Here is an 18,673-nt window from a genome sequence, read left to right on the forward strand (position 1 = left end):
TCCTTCCTTCCTTCCTTCGTTCTTTCTTTCCTGCAGATAACCTCAGTACATTGACAAGCATATATGCTGTATAAAAATGGAAGAGGAAAGAAAAAAGTTTCTCAAAACCCATTTTTGAGCCCTATTATATATACACAAATTTGAATTTCAGATGAAGGCAGTGATTTCATCAGCGACAAAACTCAATTCCTAACGAAACCTCAGACTAATAAAACTAGTTGCATAAGTATGAATGATATGATAATGCATGGTTTTTTGCCCAGTTCTACATTAACTTGGTTCAAAGCTCAGTATATTTTCTTGTTTTGGGATAGCTGAGCTTTGTGTATATTTCTCTTTCAGTATAAATGAAAATTGTGGGATCAAATCATTCTGGTGTTATTCATACCCCATTTATTTCATTAAATAATGGAATGAAACTTAAAGATGGTTAAGTTAGCTAGATCAGTGATCCCCAACCTTTTTTACGCCGCGGCCCGGTATCCCCAACCTTTTTTATGGCGCGGCCCGGTACCGACATCAGCTGGGCGCCGCCATCTTGTTTTGATGAAAAAGTGCTTCCGGTGAGCTTTCTACCCGGAAAAGCTCACCGGAAGCACTTTTTCATCAAAACAAGATGGCGGCGCCCAGCAAGCCAGTGGCCCGGTAGGACTTGTTCCACGGACCGGTACCGGTCCGTGGACCGGTGGTTGGGGACCCCTGAGCTAGATCATGACAATAGGATCAGAAACTGGTTTTGTATCATGTTCTCTTCTGGAAAAATTGTGTCAAGGAAGTTTTATTAATATCCAAGCAAATATGAGTAGAATTTTCTTCCTACTTCCCTATTCAACAGTGGACTGCTGATCAAACTGGTGCATTAGACATTGGAAAAACCTGGAAGAATGTTTACTATATGTCTAAAAAGCGTTTTTTCATAGTTCATAGTTTCACAGTTCAGTTCTTCCTAGTTTGTTTCCTTTTGTTCACATTAAATTGATAACATATAATACATTTTTATAAACTGTTTTCATTTTAAAAATTTGGATGTATTTTTTTATTTTAAATATAGAAAAGTATTGCAAAATTCTGCCTTTTGATATAAACAGGAGTTCAGTACATATAAATGAGAAATTAGATAAGTTCATTTTATAATGGGAATCAAATGAACCATCATTCCCCAGCATGGCCATTCTCTAAAGTATAATTGAATAGCATAAGAGGAAAATTCTTCAAATTTACTAAAGATAAATTTATGTCCAACCATTATGAAACACTCTATCCCACAAGCAAAGTCAAGTATAAATCCAACTCATGGATTTCGAAAAACTCCACATCAGACACTATTGAAAGTGATCATTGTTCAAAATCATTTCAAATGGAACATGTCAAAAAACAAAGAGGCAAAATCAGGCAGGAAGATAAATGTTATAAAATTGATTTTCAATTCAATTAGCTTTTGATAAGATGGCAAAATGCATGATTAAACATAATTACTAAATAAATACAAGGTCCAAAAACTTGCACTGGAATAAGAATTAGCCACATGGTTCAGTTTGAGCAGTCTTTTTTTTTGTCATAGAAGAGCTATTTAAATATTTTCCATCATTGTAATGAAGATGTACAAGAATATCCTGTCATCTAAAAAAGAAATGCTAATATAATTTGTTAAATGTGATTTCAAAATTCCAATAACTTCTGAGTAATATCACAGTGCCAACAATCCGCAGTACAGCATAGTAGAATTTATAGCATCTAAAAAACTCTGTACATGCCAATTACAATCTGTGAAGGTGTCAGTTCAAACTCAGATAGTACAACATTCATTAATATCAGCTGTTTCACAGATTTTAATGAAAAGGCCCACTCTGTCAATTTCTCCAAATTGGACTTTAAATCATGCTGAGAATGAAATCATACACATTGAACACAATACATGAACTGCCTTACTTTTGCCTATTGCTCGTGGCACATTTGACACCAATGTTGATTGTTGAGAAGGTGAGCGCTACAGTAGAATTCTTGGAGAGAGAAAAAAAGGAATGTATCTTCCTATTCATGTCCAACAAACCACATTCAGAGGGCTGTCAAGGTCAGTCTTACATTTGCTAGTCAAATGGTTTTTTTTCCCCTTTTCCAAAGGTCTAATTTGCATGTTTTGATTCCTTGGCAAGAGAAGGACTACGGATGACAAATGTTTCTTATCATCCAAGACATGTCTGTGAGCTTCAACCTGTGTCTATCAAAGAAAGCTGCATAATGAATGTGACTTTGCTGAACATTTAGACTGATCTTGAGTGAACTAGCTTGATGAATGCATTTTATTGATAAGCTCCCAACTTACATTTCATTTATAAGGTCATTCTTTTCTTTGTAATCCCAATGAAGGATGGATTGATGTATGTGCGTGTGTCTATGTGTGTGTATAAATATTATATATAAAGTGATGCTGGCAGGTAAAAACACCAGATTTCACTATTTCTAAGGGTAATGTGAAAGTATACATATATAAACTCCAAAGAAATCCTGTATTTTCAACCACAGGATGATGACAGGGAAGGGATAGATAAAGAAGAAAAATCTTTTCAAAGAGTTTTGTATAGTTGTATGGGTGTATAGTTAAAAGTGTTGGATGAAGCTCCTACTTTTTCTAACTGAGGAGATTTAGGCTGAAGTTTACCCTCCATCATGGAAGCTTAGGGTGATTTTGGGCTAAAAAACCTTTCTCAGTTCAAGTATCTCTGAGGTGGAAAATGGGAGGAAGGATCCCTACTCTGCTATCTCAATCCATCAGCTCTTATTCTGAGGATCAAAATTATATATTCCTTTAGAGCAGGAATCTCAAAACTTGGCAACTTTGAGACTTCAACTCTCAGAATTCCTCAGCCAACTTTGGGAGTTTAAGTCCACAAATCTCAAAGTTGCCAAGTTCGGAGATCCCTGCTTTAGAGAGTGAGATTAAAACATTTATTTCACCCAATAGAATTAGGGAAAGTCTGATCTAGATTAGTCTTTGTTTCATTTTTCTGTGGTATAGTCCTTGTTTTTGTTACAGTCTCTTCTCCTTACAATACAGAAACAATCATTCTTTTTCTCTCAGTGTCATATATAATGTGCAGAGTGAAGGAAAAATAATCCTGCTGGGGACTAAAGGAGGAGGTAAATAAATAAATAAATGAGCACTAGGATTCTACTAGTCCACATTGTATGTAAGAGTACTAAGTTTTGTTTAATTGCTCATTGAATTCTGATGTTTTGTGATATTTGACCAGTCAGTAATTACTTCTGTCTCTCTTTATGTGTATGTGTGATGTACAGATGCATGTAATATCACATGATGAAATAATTGTCACATCAAAATTACATTCATTGTTATATGGGCCAAAATATGTTTCCATGATCCAAAATCCTATTTTGTCTGTCTCCAGTATACATTTTCAAATATTATGTTTACTACTCATCAAGCAACATTTTGTGATTCTTATTAAATGTAACAGCCAACAACAGCAGAGGAAAAGGGAACTATTAACTACCTTAAGGGAACTATTAACAGATTATTTCCAAATCTGAAAATCCAATTAAACTGATACTTCTGATGTGATTTCTGTGTAGTTCTCTAGTTGTCTAAAAAGAGAATGAATTCAGGTCTCATAGAGATTACTGTCTTCTCAAGGGGATCTAACATATGTTTCTTATTTCTTGCACATATCAGACTTTAAAAAAATGATTTAAGAGCTTCATAGTCAGGCATAATTTTGCCTGACAGAATTTTTGACAAATATGGATCGATTCTTCATTTGTCAAAATTCACAGAACAGTCAACTAATACAATTCCCATTTCCCCCTATTAGCTACTAAGATATCACATAGTGGCTTACATAATTAATGGGGTCAGTGGGATGAATTTATTCATTCAGTGAAAGGGAAAAAAACCTGAGTCATTTATATTCCTGTCTCAATGGCTACCTCTTAGAATCATTTCATAAACTGAGCCAATCTTGATACGGGTTTGCAGTATTGAACATTTTTTAAATATGTCATAGAAAAACAAAACATTTTTCCACTGGATGGTACAGGAAAAAATAATATTCACAGAAATGAAAAAATATTGTGAAAAACTGATGCAGTTTTAATAATAATTTGTAAAGTTTAAATATCAAATTCTGCACCTGGATATTAGTGTCACCTGTAAAGAGGAAAAATCATATGTAAATAAAATTATTATATTATAAGACATGGAGAATGTTAAAAAGCTAATTATAATTAGTGCTTCATTGACAATGGATTGAGAATTTGTATGTGTGTATGTTTGTGATCTTGAGTTATATATATATATAGATGTGTGTGTGTGTGTGTGTGTGTGTGTTTTCTTAAGTTTTTGCGGGTACTTACATGTATGTTATTCAGCTTTGTTCGGGTATTTTCCCACGTCATTATAGTTGTGCTTTTAAAGTTGTAGCAACGTTTCGGCAGAATCTCATCTGCCATCATCAGGCTTCTGACCTGTGTTTGTCTGTGAGTCAGACTTTTACAGTTGTTTCAGTTTTAAATTTGGGGCTAGCCTACTGCTGTGCCAGAATGGTTTTTTCTTCATCCTGATTGGTTGGGAGTCTTGGTCTGTGTTTATTGGTCTTGGAGTTTGCTGTGTTCTGCTTGATTGGTGTTTCTAATATCTTCTGTCTGTTTTGTGGCTTTTTTGTGTCTTGATTGGCTGGCAACATTGTGTTCCTGTATTGGAGGCTTTTAGTGCAGCTTGGCTCTGAGTAAATGGACGGCTATCATTTTTTAGGAAGCTAGTTTCATCTGGGTGCCTGGTTGGGGTGTGTTTGAGCTGGAGGTATCAGGGGGAGGTCTGTTTGTGTCCAGGTGTTTGCCTGGCTAGTGGTGTGGAGATCTTTTTGTTTGCGAGTGCAGGCTTCCAAATGATTGACAGTCTGGTGGAATCATCTCTTCTATTCATGCTTTCAGGTCTTTTTTCAATCTCTATGGCTTCTCTGATAATTCTGTGGCTGGGGTTTTCTATAGTGGCTAGGGTTTTGGTGCCATTGAAGTTGATGCTATGGCCTGTGGCTTTCATGTGCTGGACTAGTGAGGAAGTGTGTTCCAGCTTTTTGACTGCATTTTTGTGTTCATCCAGGTGGGTACTTCTTCTTCTATTGGTCTGTCTAATGTATGTGGTCGGGCATGATGCACAGGGGACTTCGTATATGCCTTGGTTTTCCAGGTCAATTTTATCTTTGGGGTTTCTAAGGATGGCTGCTATTTTTCTGTCTATTTTGAAGGCAGTCTTGATGTGATGCCTGTGTAGTATCTTACTGATTTTGTCTGTAGTACCTCTTATGTAGGGCAGGACAGCTGTTCCATAGGTCTGTTCATCTTCTAGGTCTCCATTATGTCTCAGTGTGTTTTTGTGGATCAAGCCAGTGATTTTGCTTTTGTGGAAGCCGTTGGCTGTCAGTACTTTAGTCAGGGTGCATAGTTCAATATTTAAGTGTGTCTTGTCTGCCAGGCATTTGGTTCTAGCAATTAGTGTTTTGGCCACAGAGTTTATCTGTGCTGGGTGGTGGTGGGATTGGGCGTTGAGGTAGCGGTTGGTGTGTGTTTTTTTCTGGTATATGGTGTGTCCCAGTGTGCCATCTGTTTTTTTTGTAGATTAGTACATCTAGGAATGGTAGTTGTTTGTTTGTTTCCATTTCCATGGTGAACTTGATTTTGGGGTGTGTGCTGTTTAGGTGTGTTAGGAAATTGTTTAGGTTTTCTTTTCCATGGGGCCAAATAACAAATGTGTCATCGATGTATCTTAACCATAGTTGGGGTTTGTGGGTGGCATTAGCCAGGGCTCTGGATTCAAATTCTTCCATGAACAGGTTTGCAATGACGGGTGACAGTGGTGATCCCATGTGGGCTCCTTCAATTTGCTTGTATCTTTGTCAACACATATTTCATATACAAAGGACAGAGATACATCGATATCTTGTGATATCTTAATGATAACTGTTGCAGTTTTGTGCTTTGTGATAATACCTTACTGAGATTCCTTCTTTCAACATTTATAAAAGAATCATCATCTTCTTTGTGGTGCTTAACTGGAATATTAGTCTTTCTAATTCCAAGGACCTGATTTACTTATTTTTAATATTTATATATTGTTGCAACCCATAAATTTTAGATGGTGCCTGGTCCAGAAAGGGATATAATTGGAATAACTGAAGTTGGCAACGTTCATCCTCACCGTGGCTTCTACCTGCTGTTCAAGCAGAAACTGTAAGTCTTGGAGGACTCTTCAAATCCTGGACCAACTTTTCAGCCATAAAGATCATTATTTATGGATAGCTAAGATGTTTACAGATGAATAGTATTACTGTCTTGCTAATGTTTATTTTGGGCTTGTTTCTCTCCATCCAGTTTCTTACAGTCTTCAGTCAGACAAAAAGGATTGAAAAAACAAACAAACACAATGCACAATTCAATCAAGAGATATCTACTGCCTACCATCTTGGAACTGACTCCGTTATGGAACATCTATGATTTATCATTCTCCCTCATAATAACTGAGTGTTATTTCCCATTTGGGGCAGGAGAGTAATCATCTTATGAACATGAGGGGTCAAAGTGCATATTTCTCATATACAGCACAAGAAACTAAAGGTTGTTGGTAAAGAATTTTTAAAGGCACCCTACAATGAATATAATTAAAACTTAATTCAACTGTGCTTTTGCATTGGTGTAAAAAATAGAGTTTTTAAAGTTCAAGGATAAGTGGCACTTCTTAGCATCAATGAATTATAGAACATGTTTGCTAAATATGTGGGTAGCAGCAGTTGTCAGATATAATTAGTTTCAAACATATTTTGCAGTTAATCATGATGCAATGTGTGACTGAACTTTTAAACTCTTGGGCTAAATAATTGGTGGGCAATTTCCTATTAAAAGAATATTGGAAAAGGGGAAAGAGCATTTGTCAGACCAGGGAATAGTACTTTTTCTTCATTTACTAACTCATGGTCTCTCTTTCATGAGTGTCAAAACTTATAACTTCAAAAAATAAATATATCTGATTTCTCCAAAAAACTTTTATATCAATTCATCTGCATGAACACCAGTATGGTTTCATCTGAAACCACATTTTAAGAGGATGCTTAGATGGATATTGCTGCAGTGATAGATTTAGAATAAAGTTATCTAGATAGTTTAAGTAAAGTGATTTTCTTCTATCATTGTTCTACTACTCTATGGCACATAATTCTCTTTCATGTGGGCAAGACTCATACCCAGCTTTGAAGATACAGTGTACAGTGAAACTAGTGAAACACAAGCCAGAGCTGAGCGAATCAAAGGTGATCCCCAGAGCCATTTTGATTGCCAAAAGAAGTATAAATGCATTTCTCAGAATTGGAGAAAGAAAATGCCAGCCAAATTGTCTGTCAGCCTGTTTTGGAGAGCAATTTGGCTGTCAGCCAATCAAGGCAGATACTTCTGCTAACAAACATCATTTAGAGCAACTGGTTCATTGCTCTGATACTGAGAAGTCAACAGATCTTGACCAAGCGCCAAGTCCTAAAAGTAGAAACATTTGCGAAGAACAGAACAAATATGTTTCTTATGCTTTTTAGAAAGGAAGGAAAAAGAAGTTACATTAACCAATCTTCCTATAAGTGGAGTTTGAAATTATATGAAAAGAACCTAACCAATCTCAGCTTTGTTGATAGCAAGCATTTGTCTCTTATCTGGCATTTGGGCTCTTGGGCTTACTTGGCTGTTGTCTTCAGATTGGCTTGTTTTGTAATTATGTTGATTTCTGTCTGTCTAATTTTTGTAATTGTGTTGATTTCTCTCTTTTGGGGTTATGTACTATAACTTTAGTTTCCTTCATAGCTACAGTGCTCTTTCCCTAATTTCTGAATTTATGACAGCTTTTGACTAACTTCCTGAATTAATTGTCAGAACATAAATACACAAAGACAACTCTGAAATAGTCTTAACATAGATTATTTTATTAACCTTTAATATCATAGATATTATTTATTAACATAGATATTGTTTATTAATATCGATTATTTTATTAACATAAATAATCTACTCCTCTACTCGCAACAGAATACCTTATGCCACCAGACTTGAAATTTTAGGCTTAGACAATCTAGAACTACGCCACCTTCAGTTTGACCTAAGTGCAGTACATAAAATTATCTATTGCAATGTCCTATCCATAAATGACTACTTCAGCTTCAACTACAACAATACAAGAGTACACAATAGATACAAAGTCAAGCTAAACCACACCAAACTTTATTGGAGGAAATACGACTTCAGCAACAGAGTTGTCAATGTCTGGAATACACTACCTGACTCTGTGGTTTCTTCCCCAAACCCCCAAAACTTTATCCTTAGACTGTCTACTGTTGACCTCACCCCTTTCCTAAGAGGTCTTAGAGGGGGCATAAATGCACCAACATGCCTACCCTCCCTATCCTAATGTTCCTTTTTATTCGTATCCATTTCATGTATTCATAACCATGTTTATACTTATACCTGTCATCTAATACTTGCTTGACAAATAAAATAAATAAATAAATAAATGACAAAAAAGAAGCGAAAGGGAGGAAAAAATAACCAAATTTCTCTCTAATGTCACTGGTCTATTACTAATCCATATGTTTATTACACACACACACACACACACACACAAAATAAGCTGTAAATTTGATTTTCAAAGTTGGACTTTCTTGAAAAGAATGTTGCATTATATAGAAAGGTCCCATTACTAAAGTATGAGCTAATAGTAAAGACATGGTTATTAGGAAATAATTCATCTTTTCCAGAGCAGGCATTGCCCTTTTGTTCAGACATCCAATATAATTAAATTTATGAGTAAATAAACTTATTCGGGCTTAATTAAAATACAGGCATGCCCAATGTTTCATTCATTTAATCAATGTGGGTAGATTTTTAATTATACTGTGAGGAATATCCTAATGGTTTTGCCTCTCTTTCAAATATATTTTACAGTTAGGAATATCTTAATAGCTTCTGCTCTTTAAAAAAAAAGTGCACAGTTAGCTCACTTTATTATCACCACCAAGTATTCTATGGGAAGGGTCCCTAAAGATTGGAGCAGATGTACCACAAAAATCTAGCTAACAAGTTAACTTCTCCCATAATTCAGAGCAATTGGTAACCTCTGTCCCCTGAGGAAAGTCTTAGATTTTTTTTTATTTCTTTTAAAATAATATTTCCTGTATCTGTATATACAACTTTTGTGTTGATTATGAATCATTTTAGAGTACTAATCTCCTGAAAAGCTGGAGATATATAATTGGAATAAGCTGCCTATATTTCTTTTCCAAATTGTATTCAGTGTTTCATTCTAACTGAAAATGTAAGGGCATTTAGATATAATTATGTTATTTTTATTTTGGCTTCCATGGGTATGTTAAAGTATAAATTTTGACATGGAGGTATTCAGGAGCCATCTGATTCTTTTGATCTGGCCCTACTTTTCTTGACTCGGCTGAATTAGTTCACTATTCAAAGGGTCCTGTTAGGCAAAGTTAAAGTTTTCGCTCCATTCTTCTTCTGTCCATATCCCACCAATAGTTAACCATTTTCTATGTGTCCCAGAGTCTGTGCTTTCTTCAGTAGATGAGGATGGGATAGAGGCTAATTCTGTTATTTTTATGTCATAAATATATATATTTTGAATATATTCGTGATTTTAATCTAATTGTGATTTAGCATCAAATTGTTTAGCTATTTGATGTACACACAACCTTCCTACCCAGATTTATATGGATAGGCAGGTGATGTATAAATCAAATAGCTAAATAAATTGGGACTAAATTGCAATTAGATTAAAATCACAAATATATTCATTTTGTTCCCTGATTCTAATTAACAAAAAATTATCAGATGAGTCAGGAAATTGTATGATCCAGATCTCTTGTTATCTATGCAACCTCTCTCCATCTTTCATTTCCATTATTCTATTCCATTCTGTAACATACCTGATTTCCTTATCTGTTTTCTTTTCCTTTCTCTCCCAATACAGTTAGCATTTTTGCTCTATTTTATTGCATAGTTTCCAAGCTTTCTGTTTAGTGTCCCTCCCCCAAACCTGTTTGTGTGTGTGAGACACACACACACACACAAACACAGAGAGAGAGAGAGAGAGAGAGAGGACAAGGAGAGAATGTGTGTGTGTGTGTGTGTGTGTGTGTATGTATGTATGTATGTATGTATGTATGTATGTATGTATGTATTATGTATGTAGCAAAGAAATCCCTGCATTTTACTCTTCTAATAGTTGTTGATTTTAGACACCAGTGCTCATCTCTGTTTCAAGGTCATTGAGCTAGCACTTTTCTGAGGTCATGTGGCAAGTATGATGTCATGGAGCCCTGTTACCATTTTTAACTCTAATAACATTAAATTTTATTGTTACCTCTTACATTTTATTATTATATCATTTAAAAACCTGAATTGGAATTAGGCTATATACTAGTGTAGATTACTTTATGCCAAATTTCTAGATAAAAATTTAACTAAATATATAAAGATTAGCATTTTTCTTGCAAAAGACCTTTGTTTCTATGAACTTCTTGCATGAAATACTGTTGAGTTTACTAAGATTTCTTTCAAATTAATGTACATAGGATTACAGGTTTGTGTTCTCCTTCCCCAAATTATTTTATTAGAGCATATCTGCTTTAAAAACATTTACCTTGTAAATTTTACATTTGAATTTTTAGATGTTGTGTGAATTATTTGAATCAGAATTTCAATCAGGTAATGTCTGATTGCTATAGTTTGAAGTATATTTCTTGTTAGGCATCGGTACCAAATATGCATTTCATAGTGTTTGACTGTTGTCAATGAGTATATTTCAACATACAGTGCTTTCAAAGCTTCATTTGAGTAGCGATATTGAACTAGTGTGGGTGCAGTGTGCACACATGCTACAATCTACTATCAGATATTTAAATCAATATGAATGACATTTTTATATCTGATTATAGAATTAATGTCATAAATTATAAATTAGTATATTGGAGTCAAAATTTTTAAAAAAATGCAAGAAAGATAGAAAAGGTTATGCTCTTGGCTGAAATGAAAGAGAAAAGCAAAAAGCTAGAGAGATAAAGGAAGATCATCATAAGCATAAAGAAGTGAATGAAAATTTTATTTGATTCCTCATCCTTTTAGGACAGAAATAAGCACTAGTAACCACTGATTTTAGCTGGCAGCTTAACGTAAGTTAGGCATTCCTCTATCCCCCAGCAAAGTTGATACTAAATGGTAGCAAACATTTATGTTAATAAATAAATGTTAAGCCAGAAAGAATTGCCATAAGAATGACATATGGCAATTCTTCAAAGCTGGTTTGGTTTATTGTTTTACACCCATAGACAAAATCTTGCCAGACTTGCAAGATTCCACTACATTTATTCACAATGTACTTTGTGAACTAACAGGGAGGAGCCGTCTTCAACCTCTTTCTGTCACACATAATATTAGGGACCAGTTGCTTCTTATCAGGGGTGGGCCGCTGGGGGTTTGCAGGGTTCAGGAGAGCCCCTAGCTAAGATTCTGAGCTAAGACCCCCCCATTGCACTCCTGGCCCACCACCCCCCGCCCCTCCCAAGAGTCCCCACACAGCCCATTTTAGATGCAGGTTGTGCACAAGGTGTGCACAGAAGCTTGGGGAGGGCAAAAAACAGGCCTCCCGGAAGCTTGGGAAGACTGGAAATGGGCCCATTTCTGGCTTCCAGGGAGCTTCCAGAGCCCAGGGGGGCCATTTTCACCCTCCCGGAGGTTCGAGGAAAGCCTCTGGAGCCCGGGGAGAGCAAAAACGCCCCGCACTATGGTGCAGGAGGCTGACTAGGCCACACCTACCATAGCCACACCCACCCAGCAACTAGGCAGAGAACCCTTTGCTAAAATTTTTGAAGCCCACCCCTGCTCATACTCCTCTGGAAGCAACCCCTTTTTTCTAGGGATCCACAGCCTCACTATAGTATGTTCCATAATAATTGGAACTTCTTGTAATCCCTCCCTCTCTCCTTCCCTCACGCTCTCCCTCCCTCCCTGTAAATACAGATGCCCAATCTAATGTTTTTCTGTATTTCATTTTATAATGAAAAAAAATAATAAATTAAAGGAATCCCATTCATGTTATTTATTTACTTAATTTGCACGCTACATTTCTGGCATTCAAGGTAGCCAATAATGTTAAAGAAGCTATTGCTTTTTGAAAAGTTGAAAATGGCTAATATTAGTCATTGGACACTGCAAAGGCAATGCTATTTGTTTTATGGAAATAACCTTCATATTTTTGATGTTAAAAATAATCATAATTAAAAACGGTTTATTTTGCCTGAAACATTGCATTTCATTTACTTAAACCACAATTTTATTCATTCCATTTCTATTTAATGAACTTTCTTTTGTTTAAAAAAAATAGCTGAAAATATATTACTTTTCACACAGATTCTTTAATTAACATACTTTTATTCACAGTATGTATTTTAGCATAATCAGTCTCTTTACTAATGCATGCATTTTGAATTGCTGCAGCCTGTAATGCAACTTGCACAAGTTCTGACACGTGCAGAAACTAATGAATGAGCTGGCTCTGAGTTTTGTATTAGTTGTCATTTTACCTACATCATTACTGCTAAGATTGGCATTGTTTGCAGAAAATTCTATCCTTCTCAGCTATGAAAAGGATGTAGTTCTATAATAGGGTTCACATATTATGTGCCAAAGTTGCAGGATCAATCACAGACTTTTAAATTAGAACAGAATGTTTTTAAGCAATACAGCTATAAAGGAATTGTGCCTAGTGTCATGAAGCATTGTTGCCAAAAGAAGCAGGTAGCATTAACTTGGTTAGATATTTTGTCAGAACCTTCTCCTTGCAGTCATGTAGTCATAAATTGATAGGTGCGTATGTATAAACCATTAAGATACTGTACATATCTGTTTGTGATTCAAGTCTTTCCTTTGTTAAGATGAGTCCACCTATACTTTTGGGATCTGCAGGAATCAGTAATCAATTTCTAATAAAGAGGCATTTTTATTGCATAATAAACACCCGGCGTTATTGAAACATAAAACTGCTAATTAGTTTGGTGAAGTTGAAGTGCTGTGTTTGCATATGAAAACTAATTAGTCATATCAGCTCTTGAATCATACAGTTTCTCTTTTCAATAGTAGCCTTTCACTTTTGATCCAATAACATGTTGTCATTCAGAATCTCATGGATAGTTTACCAGCCAGCTATTCACCCAGAGATAAATTCACTGAAATTAGGACAAATAACAATAAATTATTCCCAGGTAGCTCCTTTAACTTGGGAAGTTATGTATTCTGTATAAATACATTTTTATCAGCATTGTCAAAGTCAAGTCAATTTAGGAGAACGACTAGGCTCAGAAGAGTTCAATATTCAATCTCAGCATCTCTGTTTAAAAGAAACAATTTCTGACATTTCTGATTAAAGGAATCTGGCAATGGGGAAAGACCTCAGTCTGGTTCCCAGAAAACTACAATTAGTCAGAACACATAGTAAATAGAAAATAACCCAACCTTGTTTAATTCCCTTGAATGTTTTAATTCCAATTCAATCACATAGAAGCATTCTGAAAGTCCAGCAGATAAACAGAGCAGAATTTTAAGGTGATGATTTTAAGGTGATTCAGAAGGACAGAATTATACACAACTATGTTTTTGATTCCATTTGCGCTTATGGTGCTAAAAAGAAACAAGAAAGGCACAAGAGCAGTGGTGGGATTCAAATTTTTTTACTACCGGTTCTGTGGGCATAGTTTGGTGGGCATAGTTTGGTGGGTGTGGCAGGGGAAGGATACTGTAAAATCTCCATTCCCATCCCACTCCAGCGGAAGGATACTGCAAAATCACTATTCCCACCCCACTCCAGGGGAAGGATACTGTAAAATCTCCATTCCCTCCCCACTCTTGGGGGAAGGATACTGTAAAATCTCCATTCCCTCCCCACTCTTGGGGGAAGGTTATTGCAAAATCCCATTCCCTCCCCGCCCCACTAACCTGCTTTCCAGCTCCGGGCAACAAGGCAACAAAAGAAAACCCAGCTGATTAGCTGGGACTCAGGGGGCAGGGAACAGATGGGGTTGGGGCCAGTCAGAGGTGGTATTTGCCAGTTCTCTGAACTACTCAAAATTCCCGCGAGTGGTTCTCCAGAACTGGTCAGAACCTGCTGAATACCACCTCTGAATTAGAGGCATTGCTCACCATCCTACTCTTCAAGTCCTGAATGGTCCAGGACAAAGTTGTCTACAGCAGTGATCCCCAACCTTTTTTATGCTGTGGCTCCGGTACGGCATCAGCTGAGCGCCGCAGCCGGTACCGGCATCAGCTGGGCGCCCATCTTTTTGATGAAAAAGTGTTTTCCGGTGAACTCACGAAGCACTTTCATCAAGAATGAGCGGGCGCCAGCGCTTCGATGAGGTTTTCCGGATAGAAATGGCTTTCTGGGTAGAAAAGCTCATCGGGAAGCGCTTAACGCCGCCATCATTTTTGATGAAAAATGCCCGGTGAGCTTTCTACCCGGAAAAGCTCACTGGAAGCACTTTTTCATCAAAAAGATGGTGGCGCCAGCAACCAGCGGCCCGGGTAGGACTTGTTCCGTGGACCGGTACCGGTCCGCGACAGTGGTTAGGGGACCCTGGTCTACAGGACAGCCTAGTTCCAGTGCTCTCACAGTCTCCTTGTTCTTCTCCATCTTGTCCTGCTTGGTGCCCAGGTTCATTAGTCTACACTTCACTTGCTTAATTCAAATGGCAAAGCCATTAATACACAATGTGAGGAAGGATTGATTCTTCACCTGGCTTGTCAAAGAACCTGATGCCAAGATTCTTGACAGCTTCCATACTTAAAAGAGGACTAGCATCTGTACATTTACTGGGTTTCTGAGATTCTTTTGTTACGTTACCTGCAGAGAACACAGGACTAGGTCCTCTTTTCTTTGAAACAGCCTTCTCATAGATAAGTCCTTCTTATCCTGGTTTTGTTCAAAGCTAATTGAGACCTGGCTTTTTCAATGCACTTTTGAAGTCTGAATCTTTTTCTCGCTCTTCCCGGTGAATTTCTGTTTGTGGGTTGCTCCTCAAACTGTGGACATTTATGTTAATATTGTGGTAAATTATTCTAAGTTTTCTACTGTGAGCTATTCACAATAGGATATGACTGAAATGGAATATCGGTCTGGTAAAGGAAATAATAAGTGCTGGGAGAGTGTTCCAAGACCATTACATCTAACTTGTTTCTAGGACTGTGTGATTATAGCTACTTAAATCCATGGAAATACTGTTGTTTTACATCTAGAATATTCAATGACTTTTTGTGCTGCCAGAACCTTTGACCTAGTGATATGGATAGCTCCTTGCTAATAGCAAAATTTACATAAAGTACTTGACAATTTGTCAGCAGAATATCTAACAACGCAGATGCTTTCTTAGTGTGTTTCTTCCCCATTTGGATTATTTACTTCCAATAAATGTTGCTTGATCACTGTTTTCCGGCAATTTCTACAACTCTTTTGTGGGAGAGCATATATGTGAAAAGGGAAGAATTTTCTGTTCCCCCACCTAGTTGGTGCTGAAAGTGACAATTGTCAAGGAAGTGATACGTGTTTCTCATATAATAAGGCGGGTCTTTTTTTTTTGAGCCCGAAAAAATGGCTAGGCCGTCTTTTCGAGAGTGAATTAATTCCCCCTGCATCTTTGGGTGGGCAGGCGGCGACAGCTTGGATGTTGACCTCGGCGTTGGTGGGGCACGTCATATTGGGGTCAAGCATGGGCAGCCTTTCAAAAGTACTTCCTAACGGCAAGCCCCCACCATTCCCCCATTTCGCATGTTTTTAATATAGGCCTTAATTTGGGAGGGGGCTGTCATTCATTTCACTGCCTGCTAAAACATGCTGGGACTTCCTATTGGGAGGCCGTATTGTTGAAACAGGGTACAATAAATAATATTTTCTTTTATCTATATTATTCTGAAATTAAATCCTGTATTTTATTTTTGTTTTGTATTTCTGACTTATGGCTGTAAGATTAATCAGTTAATAAACTATCTAAAATGTGATATTGCAAACAAGAAAAGAGAGCATGCATTTCTTTTCTCAGAAAAGTGAGCGTGTATTCAAAAGGACTGCTGAGAAAGCTTCATAACTGTGAAGCCAAGTCTAAATTGCATGGAAAAGTAATTCATTGGTGAGAAGGTTAAGGTCACTTATCCCACTGAATGCCTCCCCAGTTATCAGGGTATGCTATCTTTTCTATACTTTGAAAATTCAGGTTGCAAATAAAAGTGAACTAGTTCTGTTCTCACTATATTTCTGAAATGTCCTTTTCACTCCGTGTTTCTCAACCTTAGCATCTTTAAGACGTGTAGACTTCAATTTCCAAAATTTCCCACTCTGCCATTCTGGCTGGGCCATGCTTGGAGCTGAAATCCACATGACTTAAAGTTGCCTAGGTTGAGAAACACTGTTCTAATTAAATCTAGCAAAATTGCTTGAACAGCTGTGTTACAAAAACACATTAAACAGGAAAAAAAAAAGAAGATGGGAGGGAGTCTCTTTCGGTGTCAGCATAATAAAGCAAGGCCACATCTTCTTTAAATAATCATTGGCAAAAGCATAACTCTAAAGAAATACTGCCTGTGCCTGATTACGCTTCAGTTTTGTCATTAAATGGGAATAGAATCAAACTGAGGAAAACGACTTCCTCTAATGCTGCATATTTGTCTCTGCTCCTCATCTGCTCTTGTGTACCTCTAACCATATGATAGCACTTTATATTTATAGGATAGAGACGCCTCAAGCAGACTTTGCCCATCAGCTCCATATGAGGTAACCATCTTCTCAAGGATTGCTTCGCGGGAACTGAATTATGATTTGCCGCATGCTTAACTCTAACCAAGTTGTGAACACTATTCAAAAGATGACATCTGCTCTGAAAGCCATGAGAGCATCCCAGGGCTTCCTTCCTTCTCAGTGACTAAGCACAGATGGGTGTCTGTGTGTATTAATTCTTCCTGGATGCTATTTAATCTTTTTTTTTTCACAGAATGTTGAATGACAAATAATTATAAGAGAAAAATTGAGCCTTTTTTTCCTGACTGATGATTATTGTTAGGATATCACTGAAGTTTTTGACTTTTCAATTACAGGTTGTGTGAGAATTGTTCCTTCTTCCCTTCTAGAGTTAAGAATATATTTGAGGTCACTGAAGAAAAAAAAACCTCTTCTTTCTCATAATTACTCTTTCTTCTTTTATCTATTCTGGATATTCATTGGGGTCATCTCTTTTTGTTGTTGTTGTTGTATCATTTGTGCTGTTCTGTTGGCTTATTCCTCCATTGTCTTGTAAACTTCTTTTTTATATTCTATTTATTCTATTATCCAGCATGCGAGATAATGTGGGAAATTCTGGGACTTGCAGTCCACATTTCTTAATGTTGCTGAGGTTGAGAAACCCTGATTATCTGAGCTCTAATATCCCCCAAACCTTTTTACTCTCTCTTTCTCTTTTTTGTCTCTTCCTCCTCCTCCAACTCTCTTCATCCATTATTTCTCTTTTGTCTGCCCCTAGGGCCTTGCCTTTTATGAAGCCATTTAAATTGTCTCATTAATTCTTTGTATGTTAACATGTTTTTGTTTATACTTTTTTGCAGATTTACTAGAACTATAGTTAAGGTCAGGGGTAGGATTCAAATTTTTTAACAACCGGTTCTCTGGGTATGGCTTAGGCGGTGGGAATGGCTTGGGTCATGTGACTGGGTGGACATGGCTTGGTGGTCATGTTATTGGCTGGATGTGGCCAACTCAATATCACTCACATTGCGGCATGCATCTCCTAGCCTGGCCTCTCAAGACTGTGGGGATGCTGCAACAGTCGTAAGTGTGAAAAAATGGTCATAAGTCACTTTTTTTCAGTGCCATTGTAACTTTGAATGGTCACTCCACACAAGCAAAGTACCACCAAAGGAGGGGAAAACCTCCAGAGAAGTAGAGAGAGAAGTTCCTGAGACAGTTCTGAGACAGGAAGTGTAGTCCTGCCAAGAATATAATAAGGGTTAACGGAGAGGCAGTTTCTGTAAGCCACACCAGAATGTTTCCTTCCTGCCTTCCTTACAGGATTAGGCCAGTAATTTCTTCTAACAACCAGTTCTCCGAACTGCTTAGAATGTTAACAACTGGTTCTAGCAAATAGGTGCGAACTGGTAGAATACCACCCCTGGTTAAGGTAGCTTTTATAATCGCCCCAGCCCGCTGTGGGCGGAGGTTAAAAGGGCCCGCCCCGCCAGGGAGGGGCGAGGCACGGGGGGGGGGGGGGGGGGGGGGGGGGGGGGGGGGGGGGGGGGGGGGGGGGGGGGGGGGGGGGGGGGGGGGGGGGGGGGGGGGGGGGGGGGGGGGGGGGGGGGGGGGGGGGGGGGGGGGGGGGGGGGGGGGGGGGGGGGGGGGTTGGGGGGGGGGGGGGGGGGGGGGGGGGGGGGGGGGGGGGGGGGGGGGGGGGGGGGGGGGGGGGGGGGGGGGGGGGGGGGGGGGGGGGGGGGGGGGGGGGGGGGGGGGGGGGGGGGGGGGGGGGGGGGGGGGGGGGGGGGGGGGGGGGGGGGGGGGGGGGGGGGGGGGGGGGGGGGGGGGGGGGGGGGG

The sequence above is a fragment of the Notechis scutatus genome, chromosome 6, assembly GCF_049901735.1.
Source record: "Notechis scutatus isolate UNSWTSFEM ecotype Mainland chromosome 6, rNotScu1.2, whole genome shotgun sequence".
NCBI classification, from domain to species: domain Eukaryota; kingdom Metazoa; phylum Chordata; class Lepidosauria; order Squamata; family Elapidae; genus Notechis; species Notechis scutatus.